Raw genomic sequence first — 7,599 nt, 5'->3', positions numbered from 1 at the left:
TGAAATTCTCTCCTTTTCATGTCTGTTCTTGAAATTTTTATGTTATCCTCATTATGATTAGTTCTACTATTTATGTGTGAAATTCTAAAACACCATTTGGTTAAAATGTTTAGCATTCTATTAGCCAAAACACTATTATTGTTATTATTGCCTCTCTTCAAATTGCTTCTATTGTGAGAAATTTTATAACATTTTCTGATAATGAAAATATTAGCTATTGTCGTTATCGTAAATGGAATGAATGACATACTAAAGGTAATCCATTTTCTATATGTTAAAAACCATGGAGCATTTGGATTAAGGGAGTGACGATACGTAATTTTATTTTGGTTGTCAAGCAACGAATGCAAATCATTCCTTCCACTACTATTTTTACCATCATCGATTAATTTAAAATATTTAAATTCAGGCATCATCTCATTGATATGACATTGGTTATTCGATATCGTTTTCAAATTTATATCTCGGACTACAATGAATCCCAAGCTGTAAGGAAGGGTAATTAAACAAGCAACGATAAAACATAGAATGATTAAGTATTTGATAAAGGAGTTGGAAATTTTTGTTCTGTAACTGAAAGGAAATTCTAACGCCCATAAGCGGTCTAAGGATATGAGTACCCTTAATATGTAACCGAAATGTGTAAAAATATCCCTTAGCGGCAACGCTATTTTTAATGAATACCATGAAAACAGATAAGATCTTCTGCATGTAATATAACATCCCGAATAAACAACGGGAATTACGATAGAGTTGAGGCAGAACAAAAAATCTGAGATGGCTAAAGTCACGATATATAAATATATGTTGCTTTTCTTCGATAACCAAGATTTAAGGGGTCTGGTATTTCCTGAGACAACATTTCTCCTGGCATTTATTGTATTAATCGATTTTCCGGTTTGTATAATTTTATTGCTGTTGGTAGGTGCAGTTGATGAATCTGGGTTTATTTTCCTTTGATTCTTGAATAGACACCAAAAGTATACGAAATTTCCTAATAAACCTATCCCTATCAATAATGCTAAAAGTATCCCGTACGTTATGTATCTTGAGTGAATTACGTAAGATTCATCGACATACATTTATTTTTTTTGTGTGTTTGAGAACTTGTACCTATTATTTATTATAAAATATTGGACTATTTTTCGCTTTTAATTAATTCTTATAATCCGATATAAAAATAAATTTTTTCCAAATTTATATATTATATAATGCGAATAATTATTTTTTAAAAAAAATAATAATTAAAAGCAAATATTTTTTTTTTAAAAAAAAATAAAATAAAAATAACATCAGAATTTAGTAAAGAAAGCTAAAAAGCAATCACTATATTTTATTATGTTTAGCGATAAATAAAATGATGAGAATTATTTAAATTTTGAAAATCAACCTTTCTGTCTTGTTAGATTTGATTAGATTTTATATATTTTTTTATCCACAAAAGAATTAATCTACACCAATCTATTTATTCACATTAACATTATAATTTAAATTAAATTATGTGTTTATTGGAAAAAAAAGGAATTATTATAAGTTCTGAAATGCAATTTTGGATAATTATAAAAATATTTAATATTCTCTTTAACACAAAAAGAAAATATTTTTATTACAAAATAACCTGTAAATTATAAGCCAATTTCAAAATGTAACCCGTTAGTTTAAAATAAAATTGCCTAAGATTTTATTTCGTTATTTGTTATTTAATCCCCCCCCCCCTATACAAAATGTATCTAATCCATTTTTGAACTTAAAAAACAATTTTATTAGTTAAATTATTTTTTTTTAAAATAAAATCTTTAATATTATAATGATAAAATAAGATTATGGAACCTACTTAAGTGGGTAAAATGCAAATTTTAACCTTTAAAATACCAAATCAAAATATATGCCTATTTGTTTGAAAAAAAAAAAATTTAATCGTAGCATATTATAAGCGATGTCTTAAATTTAACCATAATAATTAACAATTATAAGAAAATATATCATATATAAATATCATAACTGAAACCCCTCATCAAAAATAAACAGGGTGGGGGGGGGGGGGGGTGTTAATGCAGGAAAATTAGATTTTTATGAAATATCGGGTTTAGCGGAGATGGGAATAATTACTTAAAAAATGTAATATTAATTATTACAAAATTTTGCAATTATTTATAATCTAATTGATTTTCACCTCACAGAAGCACATTATTTGTTAAGCTCGGACAAATGAAAGCATTACTACCAGGTTACTTAATAAATACAAAATATTCTTTCTTTTTTTTTTACTGTATTTTTTTTTCTCCCATAAATAATCAAAATAAAATTATACAAAAAATTAATGTGTTATAAAGATAAGATCAATTTAGAAATTACAAACTGACCGCGAATGCAAAATAAAGTTCACGTTATGATTATTAATTCTAGGCAAAAAAGTTGATACCTCGTTTTTATACTTTATTTTCTCGAAACTTTATCCTTTGCCTTATCGATATTCGTAGTTGCGAGCATTAAGATCAATAAATAATCTCATAAGTTATTTATTAAGATTATTATTATAATCATTACATAAATTACATCATTATCAGTAACGTTGTTAAACAGGCTCATTTTGAGCCGATTTATTAAAACGGCTAACTCAACGTTTTAGCCAGAAAATGCCCTAAGACTAGAGATTTCGTTAGTATATATGTGTCTAGACCTTTGTTACCTATCTGAATGGAATATTGAATTAGTTAACAACACTAAATCTTTACCGAACCCATAAAATATATCATTCCATTATATATATAACGTAATATTTAAATCTAATCACCGTAAAATAACGACATCAGAATATTCTCGAATAGGGTTGCAAGGTAAAAAAAAAAATCATTCGATTCTGGTAGATTTAAAACGCCTCCAAACCTCCTTTTCTCTGTTCCGGGTTACGCTTCGTTCAAGCGTGGCGTGGCACTCCGCCAACGATCTTTTCAAACATTTCGCGCCAAATAAGCAGCGTGACCCCCCTAGACCGCCCTCAATTTTTTTTTAATCAGTCAGTGGCCGATATGATACTTATTTATGAACATCTTTAAATTTTATAAATAAAACTTGTACAAAAATATTTATGATAAATAAACAAAGATAGTATACAAATATATCATTTATATCTCTTATAACAATATTTAAATTTTTTAAAAATCACTGAAATAGGAATAAGGAGTGGGATTAAAGATTAAAGTTGATACACGATAAGGTAAGGCCAACTACTTCGTCTTCTAATTTTAATTTAACTAATACCAATTATATATTGATAATTTTAACAATAGCCTTTATTTATGTTAAATTATTCCGTTTATCCATAAGGCAACGTGTATTGGGAACAAATTATTTCAATCTTTAAAAACGAGCATTTGAAATGCTCTCAAAGATATCCACTCGTTAAAATTTGTTGAACAGTGAATATAAAAGGATACGAGATATAGTCACCGAAAGATAAGATAAGAATAAAAATTTGATCCCTTATTAATGATGGATGGACAAATTTAAGAGTGGAATGTATCATAAATTTTTATAAGAAAATCCCATTTTCTATAAATTAATTGAAACAGGTACCAATATGCATAAGGAAGAATATAATATATCTAGTGAATTTATTAAAGTAAATGAGGAAATAGGAAACACAAGTTAACATCATAATAAAGGATAATGCAAGTAAAGACTGGGCCACTTTCGAGAAATAAATATCCAATTATCGAAATGCATAGGGTCTGCAACTCGTGGACTTATTTTGAATTTAAAGAAGGTAGCAAGTATTGCCAATTTAAATTTTAGAAGCAAATGCCAAGTATTATAAAATACGTAAAATTTAACACTCTTTTACATACAAGTAAAAAATAAACAACTTAAAGATAAAAAATAGGATTTTTTAATTAAATTTGCCTAGCGAGTCTGGAAAGTATAGTATTGGTGATTAATAGTCTGTTAAATATGAAAATATTTTTGAGGCAATAACTCCATATTTTATAGAAGATGAGAGACTTATTCATCTTGATAATGAAGTTTAAAAAAAAAAATGATACTTGCAAAGGTTATACAATTTTATAAAGTTATTTCTACACAAATAGAGCTAGCGGGAGGTAGATTAATCAAATTTGTTTGGCATTCCTCAAGGCATTTATTCCTATTAGGGAGATTCTATTACGAAACGAAATTATAGAGATCGAACAACATTATTTTTTAAAAAAAAACACTGGAAAAATTGTGTTGCCGGGACTTACATTACCTTGCACACAAGCTTAAATTGCTCTATTTTATATATCCAAAATCCCGTTATTATCCACGAAGATAATAAATCAAATAATCGAATCATATTTTGTTTAATAAATAAGTTTCCAAATATTTTTTGATAAAACATTCTCTTATTTCCCGTTAAATTTTCCCTCAATTATATAGCGTCCAAATTTATGTCGCCTTCAAATTAATCTCTTATATAAAATTCCTTTTGTTTTTCTTTGAGATTCGATACACCCTATATCTCCTTTCTCATTGGAGAGTAATGAGGGACTCATTGAGGAGTAATCGGATTATTTAAATTATAGTCTCTTTATATAGTAGGTGTTATTTATGTTTCAACGAGTGGATAGTTAGTGTGTAAGTAAGCTATATAACTTCCTCTTGGGATGATAAGAGTTTACTTGTTGTAATTCCAACGTTTAAGTTTATAAATAATTTTGGTATAATATTATTCTTATTTACAAAAATAAATAGATAATAGGGTTAGATGTTTTTCGGTTAAATAAAAGGGTGGCTCACCTTTGTGTCATGGGTGAACATGCATAATATTTTTTTATTAGATAAAATTGCTAATAATTTTGATTAATGTAAATTTAATATTTAAAAATTGTATTTCTTTTTTGTAGATTTTACGAATAAAATCTATAGAAATTGTTTTCGATAAATCTTTGAAGCGATAACGGAGAAAAATTTTTTAAATAATTTATTAAAATCAAAATATCATCGGTAAATCATATTAAAATCTTTTGAATTTCAAAAAATAAACGATTTTTTTTTTTAATATCGCAAATTAATTTTTAGTTTTTTTTTCATTAATCTAAATCTATAAACAAGAAAAATTTACACTTTAATTTTACCAAATATAATTTTAAAAATAAATATACCTCTATTGAAAAGCTTTCTATAATGTAATTGTTGCAAAATTTGTTTGCACAGCGCCCCTTACGAGAAAATATTAAAATTTTCAAAAGGATGAAAAAAAATTATTATTATTTTCCATTTCAAGGTCGTAAATTAAATGTAATTTCTAATAGTGGTTTTACTCTAATAGTGTTAAAATTAATCCATTTGTGCATTTTTTTGATAAAATTCCTATTTTAAAAAAAACATTTATTAATTGTTTAATAAAACTCGTATTATAATATATAAAATATATATGATGTTTTGAGAAACTGAGAAGTAATTAGATTTTGAATTAGTAATATTTTGAAGTAAAATATTGGTTCTTTTATAGCCACAACTTATGTTGTCAATTTTCTTATTACAAAGTGATATAATAATAAAAAAATGTATATTTTCAAATTATAAAATAAAATTTAAACTATGTTAAGTTTTTTTTTTTTTTTAAATATTTAAATTTATTTTTATTATTATAAAAAAACAAATTTTCACAAATTTTTCATTTACGAATTATAATTAAAAATATATATATATATAAATAAAAACTAATAATATATAAAAAATATGAATTATGTATGTATAAAAGAGAAATGGGATAAAAAAATTTATAAAATGTTAAAAAAAGAAGTGTACAAATCACCCTAGAGAAGAGTGAATGCTTAAAAAATTGGACAGGCAGATTTCCAGGGAAATCAGCTGACAAAGGTAAAATCCTTCGTTGGGGTCCCCTGAGATCTGCCTTATTATTTTTTTTTCCTATAGTTTTAATGAAATTGAGAGCATCACTTCCGAACATGCAAAGGGTATTGGTAACGATTGGGGATAAACACGGTATTAGTGAGGCAAGCATCTTTGTTTTTTTTTAGGATTTCGGCCTTTTCGATGGCAGAAAATGAGAGGTTGGACTTGGCGGTAAAATCGACACAGGTATGGTCCCTAGCAAGTGGGAGACCATTAGTGCAGGGAATGAGAGATATGCCATCAGGGCGTATGGCGTTTTCGTTTGAGAGGCCCATTGGTTCGAGGATGGATGGGATATTAACTTTTTAATAGGCAGCTAGGAGGATGTTGTTAATAGATTTATGGCGCGGTTGTCGTCCATGGGAGAACTTGCAGTGCAAGGGATGGTAAGCTTTTGATTCAATGGGATGGCCACAGTCAATGCAAATGGAGAGAACCACGGCATTACAGCCAAGGCGGAGGCTATGGAAATGCGTAGTTGTTCTCCAGACAAGAGAAGGCCTAGGTTGGAACTGGGGACGACTTCAAGCCATTCGTAACCTGAGCTTGCATATAAATTATTGGGATTGTCCTCAAAGGGCCTGTTCAAAATAAGGTATTCAACGGAATGTGCGATCAGAGGAGCATCCCAGTCTTTCTGAATGCTGAAAGCCAGACGACAAAGGGTGGGTGAGCAGTTGCTGTCCCAGATGGTGAAGGCTTGTAAGAGGTCAGTGTCTGAAGGAGTGGATCCATTATCGATGATAGATTGTGCAGCAAGACGAGATGGGATAAAGGCAGAGAGGGAAAGTTGTCTCGGGTATTTAAAATAATATGATAAAAAAATGACTATTTAAATTATAAAGGCGTATATGTACAATAATAAAACTTAGGACGTTAATATAATATAATAAATATCATATTTCAAATAACGATAAGTTTTCAAATATAACATTATATTCTTCATCAAATCTTAGCGGTAGTTTTCGGTTTCTTGTAGGGTGGAACGTGAAAAATTTACTTATTTCAGCATGATGTTCATTCGTTATCAGTAATTCCGTTGCAGGTAATTGAGTTGGGAGCTCAACACACTTTTTCCTTATATTTTCCTGGTTAGTGTCGTAGTATCCTTATTCGTAAAGTCTTATCTCTATCCCTTAAGACGATATAATATATTTGGTTGAACTAACTCGATCTTATTTCTCCTGGTAACCAACTGGCTATTTTTTTTGTTTGGACTCTTAAATTCTTTATCCACACCTTAGCTTTATCTTGAAAAGTTTTTAGTTCCTTGCTTACTAATTTGTCCTTAAATCCTTCATGTTTTAATTTCGAAAAGGGTCCTAAGGACTCCTTTTTTAATAATGATGCTAGAGTAACTGCTGTTGCTGCATGTAAGAGTATTGCGATATGGGAAATTGTTTCTCGAATTCTTTTGCACATAATTTTTAAACTTTTGTTACTAATATTTTTTTTCTTTAATTGAGAATAATTTTGTTGAGCTTTTTAGAGTACCCTTGGAGCGAATGCAATAGGCCCAATTGTCCGGTAAAATTATGAGATAAAACTTCGCCCAGGCCATAAATTGACGACGGCAAGAATTAATGGACCTGATTAAATATAAGGCGTTAGGGGAAGAGCGTCAAGGAAGTTGTCTTCTAAATCCAGAAATGCGTTAACATGAACTTCTGACCAGATCCATCAAATATTTATTCTTGCAAT

Source organism: Gordionus sp. m RMFG-2023, chromosome 3, assembly GCF_954871325.1.
Source record: "Gordionus sp. m RMFG-2023 chromosome 3, tfGorSpeb1-WG-v2, whole genome shotgun sequence".
NCBI lineage: Eukaryota > Metazoa > Nematomorpha > Gordioida > Chordodea > Parachordodidae > Gordionus > Gordionus sp. m RMFG-2023.
Note: the sequence above shows the minus strand (reverse complement) of the source record.